The 14,325-nt window shown below is 27.0% G+C and overlaps 1 protein-coding gene across 3 annotated transcripts in view; it reads right to left on the bottom strand.

The window, feature by feature from the left end:
• The window catches only part of LOC112595780 (frizzled-5), a 71,813-nt gene that overhangs the window by 52,573 nt on the left and 4,915 nt on the right, over positions 1 to 14,325 (bottom strand). For all 3 annotated transcript variants that reach the window (XM_025341105.1, XM_025341103.1, XM_025341107.1), the window contains exon 2: positions 2,898 to 2,947. The gene's annotated coding sequence lies outside the window, so the exon portion shown is untranslated. The remainder of the gene's footprint in view (positions 1 to 2,897; positions 2,948 to 14,325) is intronic.

Below are 14,325 nucleotides of genomic sequence, written 5' to 3'. Positions count from 1 at the left end.
TTTTAATTAGCTATTAAAGCTTCAATGACAATCAAATGGTTACTACTTATTAGCCTACTTTTAGTTTAAATATATGTTTTCTTTAATATTTTATAATTTGATTTTGTGTGCGTTCAATTTCTCATTTTTTTTTTTTTTTTTATTTATCTAAAACTATAGACTTGCATTTTGATTCAAATTTATTAAAAAATTATCCATAGTTAACAATTTAATGTGAAATAGGAATTTGTATTACTATAAAATACTCTTAATAGCATGAAATTTAAAGTTTTTTTAAAATGTAGTTTTTTAATATTGGTGCGGGGTTTGTATCTAAAAATTCTAAAAATTAGTTTTAGGTAAACATATAATTTAAGATTAAAATCGGAATGGATATGCTCGGTAAATTATACTCTTCTGTGCTGCAGGTACAATGTACATACTTGTATTATTGTTATCATTGTTGTTACCTCTATTGCTCAGCTAGTACTGTTCTACATTTGCTACCTGACCTCATAGACATCTCTCTTTGGCGCTCAGCCAGACGCGTATGTAACAATATAATATATTATATATATATATATATGAGAAAATAATAAAGGGCTGCTGGTTGGGATGCGCATGAAGTGCCTCTCGTCACGCCCGGAATCTCGAGTACTCCGCTGCAGCAGACGTTCCTATATATACAGCAATAATAATATAATAAAATATATACTGTCTCTGCAGTTCGTGCCAAATTTAATTGATTATCATCACTTATGACACACGAATAGATCATATAACATAATAATTATAAATCGCGTACCTATATCAAACTAAAAAACCATTCAAAATTGACTATAAGCTTAGAAAATCTACATTTCCGTTTAAATGGTTTTACACATAGGTAAACGATTAAGTACATAAATTACATAGTTATACCTTCAAAATTTATAACTCAATAATTTAAATGTTTTTTTCTATAAATGTCAATATTGTTTATTACACTTTTATTCTCAAAAATTGGTGGCGTGGCCTTCGATAGTTAAAGTGAAATGTAAATGTTGAAATAGGTAATAACTGCAATTAGCATTAGACTAAATAAGAGTTTTATATCAAACAAATTTATGGCTTTAATAAGTTTAATATATTGAAATTTTAATCGCAAAAGTTGTTTGACTGTATCATATATTTATTATATAAACATATACTTGTAAAAAGCGTCATAAAATTAAATAGTGACTTTGGATCTCAAGCAGCTATTAAAAAATGATTAAATGGAAATGATCTAAAGTATATTGTATATAAATATTTTATATTAATATTGTAATAGTATGATATCACTGAACACATTAAATATTAATGTATTGCTTTGAAAATTATAAATATATTATATAAATTACAAAATTCAAGACTAATTTATAATTTTAAAACATGCGTTTTATAAAGTTTTTGTGATTACCTTTAACGTATTTTGCTAAGTATTTGCTTAATCTTAGTTTTTTTGGATGTTTAAAATAGAATTATGAAATAAAATAGTTTTTCTATTTATTTTAATAAAAAATGTTGTATGATTTGCTAGCAATCAATAAGTACTTCGAATATCGTCATTATTTATCGTAAATTATAATTTTATATAATATACAGTATAATTTGTAAACGACATACTAGGCACTTTACATTCTTATCAAATTATAATAATATATTCAAAACAACTTTATGTATTGTTTACTCCATTAAAGAAAGTTGTAAAATAAAATTATTGTTTAATAATTTGAAATACCTATACAAAACTAATAAAACGTTTATACGCATTTTGTTTCGACGGATGTATACATTTTTTGTATACAATATACAGTTAACGGTCATTTGTTGGTTTAAAATTTTAGCACAACAAACTTGGCAATAATATTGTACTCATTTAATATTCTACTGCATGTACTCGTAACTTTGTATAATATAATATTATTTTATAAACTGTAAATTACAAAGTACTTACAAACAAACTGTGGCATAGGTCTTTTAAAATCAAAATTGAAGAATATTTGTTTAAATTTCTGTGAAACAAATGATTTTCATGTTATAATATTATCATTTAACATTGCACTATCGTCTATCGTCATCGTATAGTAGTGATATTTCCCTTACTTTTTTTTTTTTTAAATTTATCGTTTATAGACAAAATAATAATAAAATAGTAGGTACTCTATGAACATTTTTATGTACAATGAAATTTCCTGAAAAGTTATCTATACCACTAGTGTTTTTTTGAAGCAATTTACGTGAAGTACGTATTTATTATAGTATATTTTTTTTTTTTTTATTAAAATACAATTTTTAGCATAAAAGTCATTGAATGCATCCCATAATAATAATATATAAGCGCAATATATCTGTGTATTATAAACACAAATGCAAAGTCGACTTCTTTACAATTCGTTTATAGAAAATTATTGAAACATATTTTTAATCCTTTCTCGAGATTATACGTCACACAGGAACAAAACTTTCAAATAGCGATAAAAAATGACGATTTAGTTATATAGGTATATTGTATGTTTTAATGAATGAGAAAAGAAACAAAACAAAAAGGGTCGCTGTTCTTCTACAATACTTTTGTTTATTTTATTGTTATATTATTTACTGTCATACATTATATATTTTGCTTATAGATAACCCATCATAATGTCATAGATTATAAAAGCATAATATTTATTTTTATGAAAAAAAAAATAAAAATATTTTTACAAAATTATTATTCTATGTGTATCTCATTAGAAAAAAAATGAATGCATCGGTTTTTGTATAATTTAAAGGTGCTGCGCTATTAAAATTAATCACTATTATAATAAAATAACTATATATAGGTATTAGCTTCAAATACCAATAATGTCAATCGTACCTATAACAATATTTTGATGATGTAAATATTTGCTTACCTTTTGAAAGTGCGAAAAACGGTTGTTTGGTTGATAATGCTTTTTCGTTTCTGAAAACATAATATACAAGAATAATATATTGGCGTATAATAATACTTTTGACGTGCATAGGCTTAATAATAGTAATAATAAATCGTATAATTATATTTGTATACCATAGTACCATACATTATGTATATTATATACAAAAGAATCAAGTAATAATAATAGTATACATATAAGCTACACGACGATGAACCGAGACGGAATCTTGTTAGTATAATAGTAAAGTAAAGTACAGCACTACTATAATATTAAAATAACAAAAAACGGTTTAGTAGCAAACACGTAAACTGACAAGATAATAAATAGTTTTATCCGACTCGTCGAAAATGAAAAAAAAAAATCATTTCCCGCGACTGTACGCGTTACTACTACTAATACGATCGACGAAAAAAAATATGTTGTTGTAAGACGATATCGATAGGAAAATTAATTTTAAGACCGATTAATACGCGTATTATTATTATTATTATTATTATATAAGATATACACAGTTAGAGCTCGTGAATTCACGATATGTAATATTATATTATTATCAAGTAGAACCGTGTACGCTATAACGTTACGTTGTTTTATATTTAGAATAGTATAATATATTTACACGAACGACACCTACCCGGGGAAACGGCCGATTTCTGTGTAACCGTCGTGCGTTTGATCGCAGTATTTCATACTGTTAAATATTATTAATCATTTTTTTTTTTTTTCACGTCGTCTCGTTTAGAATGTAATAATGATATTATACTATACTCCGGTCAACCTCGCGCGTTTGTGCGTGGGAATGATTGGTGTACGTTGTACAGTATATAATATATGTATGAAGTCTAGACTCTAGAGAATAATATGTGTTTCACCCGTATGTGTATTATATGTGTATGACATAGCGATCGTGTTCACGCGACGACGAAATCATTTGCATTTTGCATACGCCAGGTTTTTCGTGTTTATTTCTCTTACCTTCGCCGTGGTCACCTCTTTTGGCTATAGGCCCGTCGTATCATTGTCGCTTCGGTCGTGCTGAAGTCGTCTTAAACCTCTGACGTACCTACATTTTTCCTCTCCTCGCAACACTTGCAGCCCGCGTACGTTATAATATGTCTTATTATACGTATACTGTTATTATTTATTATATTATATTGTTGTAATTTATATGGCATGGCGACCGTGACGTGAAAAGTGTTACTGCAGTATGCGATAAAATAGTTTGCGTGGTGATGATATACACGAATATATTATATAGGACATAGGTATATTATGCTAATTAATCGAAAAGTCAGTATAGCTCTAATTTAAAATGTATTACGAATATTTAGGTGCAGTTTGTGAACGTCGTGTACGTAATTTATTATATACCTAATATATATGACCAAACCCTTTTACCGTAATTTAAAAAAAAAATTAAATAATTACTTAAAATTGCTTTGGATTATTTTTTTGTTGAAAATACGTCTTTTTATAGATTTGCCTATTTTTTAAAAACAAAAAAATAAAATTGAAAATCGGTCAAATTTTAAGTGAGTCAGCAATTTATATATAATTTTAAAAATATTATACATTTTACAATTTAACTGATTTTAAAACTTTTTTTTTATAGATGGGTAGGGCTAATCTAATAATCAAGCAGTGTTTCACAATCTAGGGGTTGTGACTCAACATTTTTTTGAAAGTCAGAAGTCACAGTTCGTAAACTAATTACAAGGAAAATATAAGTTGATTAAAATAAAAATAATCTTTATATTTAACAGAATTAAGTATTCATAATTTAGTATTGCATTATGCAAGAATTAAATGAATTAGACTGATTATAATACAAATGATTATAGGTTACTAAATTATTTCATAGTTGAATTTGTTTTTTTTAAAGTATCGCCTAAATAAAAAGGTGTTAGGTAATTTGAACCATTGAACATTTTTATACATTTTGAAAGCAATAAATTGAGTCCCGGGTATAAAAAGGAGTAGGCAAGTTGAATCCTGGCAATAAACCCATTTACTTAGTTGTTTGGGCCGTGAGCATACAACGATACACTACCCGGATACCAATTAATTCTAATCACCAATAGATAAACAAACGTTACAAACAAATAATAATGACGGTAATATTTTTACCGCGGATTTCATTACACTGGTCGTAGCCACATTTTTCCAAAAATGAGATACCATAACGTCGTAACTTTGATGCAGCCTAATTAAGATACGTATATACTAGCATATACATGCTTACATGTTCGTCTGCTGTATTATACTATTATGTATTAGTTATCATCGATTTTTACGATAATTGCATACAGACTTACGTACAATATCTGGGTTATTTCATTAATTTTTACTAGCGTACTGCACATCGGCCTATAACTATATTGTTTCTTCAAGTTATACAGTTTTATAGTTATTGTGTATTTCTTAAATTTTGAAAAATGGAAATAATGGCTAGCAAAAAAAAAAAAAAAACGATAAAAGAACAACACTTTAGAGGGTAAATAATAAAATACACTATTAATACGATAACCCGATTTAAGTTTGTTAATTCCTTATCATTTAAGTTTTTCCGAAAATATAATAATATAAAAAACACACAGGTATATTTTAATTGAATTATAATGATAGAAATTGAATCAATTTTTAATTTAAACCTTAAGGTTTTTTAATTTATTTATTCCATGTGTTTATTTAGAACATATTATAAAAACATATATATTAATTCAATCTATACCATTTGTACAATATATTATACCATAATCACAAAATTTGACTTCTAATATAGATTATAGGATGTTAAAAAAATGGGATGAACTTCTTAAAACATTTCTTTCCGAACTCAACTTACCGAGATAAAGTCATTTAATAGGTACCCACTTTACCGATTCCGATAAAAAGTATTGAAGCCATATAATAATCAATCAGGCAATTAGTTTTATATTTCATATTTGATTTTTAATTGTTTAAAATGATTTTACTTTAGTAAAATTAACAATAAGTGTAAATTATATTATTTAAACATCTTAAAACGCTATCGGCTTATAATGTAGGCGTGTAATTATAGTGTCTATATAATTTAATTTAACATAAATTTCAATTTTAATTTTGTCTCAATTCATTAATTTAATAAATAATATATTTACTATCCCGCAGAGTCGATGCGTAAAAATGTAAGAATACTGAATAGTGTTAAGGAATAAAAGACAAGTAGAATATTCCAAGATATATCAACGGAGTTACTTAGGGTCTTTTACAAACTAAAACGTCCTTAAAAAAAAAAAAAAAAAAAAAAAAATGAAATGACGCAATTTACAATAAAGAAATAATACTTGTGTTACAATAATATTCGGTATATTGTCGTCTCCTCCAGGAAACGTTCCGCGTTTTCGAAATGGGAGGTCGGCACGCTGTCGCATAATATTATCTCCCTGCATGACAGTAAGCAAACGCTCTCTCAGAACAAGTACAATGATGTAGGTATATTATATTATGGGTGCTATGTGCAGTGTGTGTAGAAATCGATTGTTCCTCAATACAGTATAATATTATTTGTCGTATATGACGTGTGTGCGCGCGGTGTGTCCCGTCGCGCTGACCATTTCACGCGATTTGTAAAGGTCCAGGATATATAGTAATACGGTAGTAGCGCCGTGACAATGGGTACGAAGTCCTAAGTAAACACACACTAACACAAGCGCGCGTGGAAATATTTGGTCTGCGGGGGGTACGCAGGCGAATTTTCTCGTGATTTACCGATTAACCTCTCTCCGAAATCTTTTTTTTTTGGGCTACATTTCCCTATTATATTATTCTATTATTAACATATAGGTGCTAGGTAGTTGGGTATCATACTATGTCGGTTCTGTAGAGAATAATTTATCGTCGCCGTATTATTATATTGCTACCATGGACGTTATGCACGAGTACTGGCCGTGCTCGTTATTATTATCGGTCGCCAATGTTTAGCCTATTCGTGATATGCATTATTACATAGGTAATGGAACTGGTGTAACGTATTTAGGGCAAACAGCGTTTATTGGAATTTTAATAAATTTCATTCAAATTTTTCTCGCATTGCAGTATATAACCGATTTGTTGTGTAAGATCCTTCACCTAAAAATATTGGTTAATCTGTGTGCCTATCGCCAGTATTCACGCGTTTTCTATAGTTATTCTATGTCACACTTAATCTGCAGTATTAATTGTATAACCGTATAAATGATTATATTCTATAGCTATGTCGAGGAAAACTAAATTTCACCTAAAATGTGAAATATTTTTAAAATTATTTATGTAAGATATTAAATATGAATTATAAACAATTTAAATGTCACATTTATTCACTATAAGTGTGTCTGTCTTTAATTCTATAGTTTTTACGTCTGCGTCCTTATCAATTTAATTAAATAATTTACGTTTAATATTCAATGGGTAGTTAATACTTTATAGTTATTAAACATGACTGACACGCACATGCAATTATTTCATGTATTTAAAGTATACTAATACTTTTCGTTTGGATAACGAAATTAAATTAAGCGTTAAAAGTGCGTAGGTACCAAGTGTAAAATTTAATAAAATAGAAAGTATAATTTAATTTGATAAATTGTGATTTCGCTATATTTAGTTTTAATTTTCCAATTTCTAAGACATGTTCATAATTTTTCAGATTGGTTTTGGTCATACCTAACAGTTCCATTCAAATTCTTATCCAAACTATTACAGTTTTAAATGACCGTATACATACGATCACAATAAAAAAAATATTTTATATATTATAGACACACGTACATTTTTATTATTCACATAATAAGGTATTTTTATTTTAATATTTCGACTTCAGTTTCGAATCTCGTCTGTCAATCTAACCGACCTAATCGTGCATTATTATATTACATGTCATGCAATTTTTATTGCATGCTTTAGCCATATATTTCATTTGATTTTCTATATTGTATTGTAGCGCATATCCATACGTTTTCAAGTGCTTACACCAGTTTAAAAGTATTTAACGTTTAGATAATCGGAGAAGTGGCATGTGGTACAGGACACCTATATGTACCTTTATGATATAATATTCATTTTAATAATCTTTATTCACTGTTGAAAAATCACTCGGATAATCACTGATTCACGTTAAAACTTCATATGTTTCACCTTGTATACGCTGGAAAAAATGTGCAGTTACTCTGACGTTGCATAGCGTATGGCTTGACTGAAACGTCCTGTTTGCGCTAGACTTATGTCAGTGGACAATGAAGTACACATATATAATATCGATGTATATTGTATACATACTTAACCTATACTTGCCTATATCATGTGACCCATTTTACGATATTTTTACATTATATTATGCATTTGTTCAGAGTTGTCATAATATCTGCATAATATTATAATATTATACGTATAAGTCCGAAAAGCGCTCTCTCAGCTGTTTTTTTTTTTTTTTTTTTTTTAAAAAAAAACAAAATTTTTATGAAAGACCGTTAGTGAAATCTTATAAAATACAACTATTTTAGAAGTGTAGTTTTACTTAGCTGATCGCCTAACTTGTAACAGTGCATATTGAGAAAATTAAATGCATTTGATCAGTAATCGCTGACAGATATTTAGGTTTCGCAATTATTGAGTAATTTATATAATGTATATTCATCAACTAAACTATCGCTTAGGCGTTGCCTTGAGAACTTAACACACTCAAGATATTATTATCATTATGCATTAATTTTGAATATTTTTATTTAAACGGTCATAAGTAATAAGTGTATATTAATATTTTTATTATTATTAGGTGTGTATGAAAACCGCGTTACTTTTGTCTTTGATTATGCGTGATGATTCGGAATCCAAGTCACGTACTTCTAGATCTTTTATCCTCATTCAAGACACACACACACATACTTATATACATTATTTGTGATTATAATATGTCGTATTTTGATATATTGCCGGAATTTGATTTCCAAGATACATTCCATGGCGGCAGCAATTCTTTCACCGCAATAACGTTATATTAAATACAACTCAAAATGGTTTCTGTTATATTATTCTGCACATACGCAATAAATATAATAAATTCAGTGATTCACCAAGCATGTTCATCCCACTTTTATTTTTTATTAATGTATTTATTCAAATTTTGATTCTTAGAATTTTTAAGTATACTAAAGGTTAGATTTTCAAATATTTAGACTATTTTTAACTATTCAAGGAGCATCGTGTTATGATTAAAAAGGGAGTTATCATTAAAAAAAAAAAATAATAATAATTGTTTCGCTACAGAACACTTAAATAAAAAACATTTAAGTATTTGAAAATATAGTCCTGAGCTATATTTAAAAATCCTGATAATTAGATTTCAAGTAAATTCATTATTAAAAAAAAAAAAAAAAGTTTGATAAATTGGTGAATTATCCTGCAGAATATATACGTATATATACTACAGTTTCGGTCTACATAAAAAAAATATTTTATCAAAAAAGACAATTTCATACACGTGATATACGTAATTATATGACTTACACTAAAATCATTAGAGAAAATGTGTTTGAACCACTTCCTCAAGACTGCACAAGGAATTCAGTTATTTTGGACAAAAGCAGTACGTACTAAGTAGGCATAAGTATTTGTATTTGCTATAAGGTCCCCTTTAATGAACCTTCTAATTTCGTCAATTTGGCCACTGTGCTTTTTGATGACTCGGAACTTTTATTATCCATAATGAACCTTCCATACAACCAACCAATGCTAAATCGTACGAATGTGTTCAGTAATAGCTTTTTGATGTGTACCATTAGCTAGTTTTGCGCGCGTTATTTATTTTTAAAACACAATTAACAATGAGCATACTTTTGTCTTTTTTTCTGTTTTCCTATGCGATTTGTTTATAAATTAGATTTGAAATTATACGCACATATTTTATTATTGAATCGTCAAAGTAACAAAAGCATATACATAAAAATAATACGCTACATAAAATATTTGTTTTATTATCATTTTTTGTGGTATTCATTATTATATCTAGCACCTGGGTAGGTAAATTATTAATAATAATATGCACGAAGAAAATGTAGTTTCGATGAAAATATAATTTATTATCTATATAGTAGGTAAAATCATAACTATTGAATGTGTGTTTGTTGTATATATCTATTTATCAACATGAACTTCAACAGTGTTGAAGTACGTTATATATATACATACAATATAAAATACATGAGGAGATGAAAAGAAACTACTTACGAAAAAATATGTATAGATGACGTAGAGATGCTTATGTTAGTTCACATTTTAGGTATATCTATTACAGTATATGTGTATATAATATAAATGTATGAATAACTTCAGAACTGTTATAATATTCTTCGTAGAGTGGCTAGCTAATACGTGCGTTCATAAGTTGTTAACTTTAACGTACGGTATGGATTTGAATCTCGATGGATAATCTATCTTCAGGGTCGAGTCAATGACCTAAGTCGCTGGTAAATTATATTAGAACTTTCAAGTTTATGACAACGAGACACGAAAATCTCTCTACAGTTATATGTAAACAGTATACACTATGCATATTATATATTATATGTGTGCGTGTGAGCGTAATGTCATTTTTTTTGTATATGAGGAATTTGCGCTGGTCTAATATAACTATTATTTATCTTTCGTTTTGCAACGGCTTTTACACACGATGGTCGACGAAAAATGGAAAAAGGTAAAATAGTAAATTAAATAAATTGTAATAGTTGTTTTTATAATAAGAGTATTTCTACAATTCTTTCTGTTTTTTTTTTTTATACATAATTGTTATAAAATAAACAAATCGCACGTAGGGATAAAAACGTTCGGTCACGCGCTTAAATAACATAATAAAATGCAAAAATAAATAATTATATCGGATTTATTTATTTTTATGTTTAGAAATAGCTATTTTTGTTATTTTTTAGCATAATTAGACTAAAATATTCGGTAAAAAAAAAATGCGAGATGAAACAAAAAGGAAATGTACTACGCGGCACTGACGAAGAAATGTCATTGCCTATCAACTACACTCGCGTTGACATTACACACTCATGTAGTCATGTATCTATATGTTTGCATAAATGTTTATAGTATATATACACACAACTACAATCGACTTTTCTGAGTGATTTATTCGTGATTTTTTTATTCACTATGTTTAGTGAACCATATTTGTATGTAAATTATAGTCGATTTTATTAATAATGACTCCACACAGCACACACCACCACCCGAGTAAGCGTAATATTTTTGTACTTCATATTATGATAAAATCACCACATTTATTTTTTTTAAATAACCACAAGTCAGTTGGAACGTTTAAAACACAATAATTTAACTATATAATAATATAACAAATTCTATATGCATCAATACATTGATATATTTTAGTGTTTTTTTTTTTTAAGCAATATAATTATATAACAAATAAATAGCCTAGATGAATCATCACTACCACAATCTAAAATTTTAAACTAACACAATGTTAATAGTGATTACTTACAAAATGTATTTTTATGTCATTTTTTTACACTTAGAATAAGATCTGATTCGGATTATTGGACAATATATCGTGGTTAGACATATATCACAATATGTCTCCAGCAGTACCTATCTGCAATTATTGCTCTTATTTTTTTAATGATTTAATCTATTATATGATAAAACCACGTAAAAAGGAAGAAAAACACTGACAAAAATTCACTGTGTACCAATTTTAGTATCTAAAATGTGGAATATTCGTTGCACAAGTTAAAAACTTGAAAGGCATTATTATTATTATTATCAATATTAGTATTTTATAATTATTATACTCGTACCTATAGTCTTACTAAATTATATTACAGTAAAAGTCGAAATGGCATTTTGTAAATCTCGTGTCTTGTCTCGTCTATACATTATTAAAATGTCACAGTGTAAAAATAAATAAATAAAAATGGGGGGAGGGATAAAATTATTATTAAAGATAAAATGTTATGGTTACTACTACTGTTATTATTATTACATTTCTTGCAGGCGACGAATAGTATTCTAATGAGACGAGATTTCTTTTATATATGCCAATGTATATAATAACAGAAACGATATCGTACTGCGTATATATAAAACATATTATTATAAAGAGATGTGTCTTATAGTATAAATTAAACTATTTATGTGTCGTGACTCTTATGACTATACGAGACAACATTAAAATAATAATTGTTGTTTGAATACGATATTTTTTGTTTTACGACAACTGCGAAGATATTAAAAAACTGTTTTTTAAAATCCAAACTGGTTTTTACCCGTCATTTGATCCCGAACTAGTGTATATTATGACTCGTTGACACATTCGTATCAAAATAAAAGACGAAATGATAATAATGTCTACCCACAGACTGCTTTAATATTAAAGTTGTTTTAACAATATTATGTATATTGCTATAAGTATATAATATGTAAAATAAAACGCATCACCACGTCAAGTAGAAGTGCCTACGATTTTTTCCTGTCGTTCGAATAGTTTCTGAATATATTATAATGTAAAAATACAACGACAGTGATATTACAATATTATTTATTTTCTCAAAAATACTATATTTTTATATAGCGCCGAAGAACATGCAGCCTGGGCCCCATCGTATAACAATCATTCATAAATTATCATATATTACTAATGCAGTAGTATGGATAATGTAATATAATAATATTAAAACTGTTCGGACTCTTGAAAAAGTGAGTTAATTATTTTTGTATTCTACAAGCGTGTGAGAGTATTTGATAACCTGCGGTTATTACGAAATCAATATTATTTAATATATTATATATTTATACTGCGCATATTGTCAGAATATATCCTGTAAATACCTATTTATACGAATGGTCAAAAAAAATTATACAATATATAGATTATTTATTTTAACGTACATTTCTCATCATTATTTCATAATTGTTTTTAAATATAATATAGTTTTTACATAGTTGATACATTTTTTAATAATTACTCATAACAGTTATATCAATCGTAAAAATACGATATGTCTATAGGATTTGTCATATCTACAATAAAATACAATTAATTTCAAATAATTAGGCGAAAATGTTGAGATAAAAAAATAAATATATCCACCAATCATTATGAAAAATATAAATAATTTACGGATAACCATAATATAATATTATGTGGACATGTGGTACCTATTTAAAACTATTAATAATATTTGATGATGTGACGTACGATGTGACGTACGATGTAATAACGTAAGCATTACGAGTGTACGCAATTCTTTATGAAAATTTAATTCTCGCATTATCTTGCAGGTATAATAATATAATATTATAAAAATTAATATAAATTTATAATAATAACGTTTGACATAGGAAACCACTTAACTGGTGCGTATATAAATTCACACACATGAGTATAAATAATTATACATTCACATAATGTTTATAGTACGTGTCGTGTGATACAGAACTCATATTATGATATTGTAAAAAAATACGCATGTGTGTGACATCGCTAATGGACAGCGGCGGTGTGTGATTTTTCTAACTCCCGAACGATTTATCATCCAAACCACAAAATTAATTATAATGATCTTATTTTTATTTTTTTATTTACACAAGATTAAGCATTCGTAGTTAATGATAATCGAGATACATGCATACTAATATATTTTATTATATTGTAGTGGACGTAATATATATATATATATATTATAATACAAATTGGAATAAAAATAAATGGACGACGTTTTTAAGAAAGTCATTAACACGTGGTTAATCATTTTTATGGTTTTTTGATTTTTTTTTTCGTATTTTATGAGCATACTTTGAGAGGTAAATTGAAACAAGAATCTCATAGATAGATGACTATTGCCCATTTTAGATATGAACCATAACTCATGATATATTTTTCTTTTAAATTTGTTCTATATTCGTATAATATATTTGTTTAAATCAATTTAAATCAATTTATTTTGATTCTTTTTATTGTTTTGTTTTATCTCTATTTTGAAAGTTAAGTTTGTATCAAAATTTATATTAAAAACTAATATACGACTTACAATAAAATAATTTCCAATAATTTATTGGAAAAATAAAGAATAAAATAAGTAAAATAATAAGTAGAAAATGATTTGTTTTTTATCCATATTTATTGGATAAGTATTCTTGCTAATTAAAATGTTGATAAACAAATACTAGCATTATATCTGTGGTATGATGGCAGAAGCTGATATGTACATTTTTTAAACTTTTGGAAAAACGAGTTTTAAGGTTTAGAATGGAATGAAAAATACAATTTGGTATGAAATGCATTTATTCTTTTATAATTGTAATCAATAACCTTTCATGAATTAAAATATTAAGCTATAATACATAAATTGTTTATCAAAAAGTTTTT

The sequence above is a fragment of the Melanaphis sacchari genome, unplaced genomic scaffold (assembly GCF_002803265.2).
Source record: "Melanaphis sacchari strain LSU unplaced genomic scaffold, SCAv2.0 Contig2_pilon_pilon, whole genome shotgun sequence".
Classification (NCBI taxonomy): domain Eukaryota; kingdom Metazoa; phylum Arthropoda; class Insecta; order Hemiptera; family Aphididae; genus Melanaphis; species Melanaphis sacchari.
Note: the sequence above shows the minus strand (reverse complement) of the source record. Positions and strands in the feature narration are given on the sequence as shown.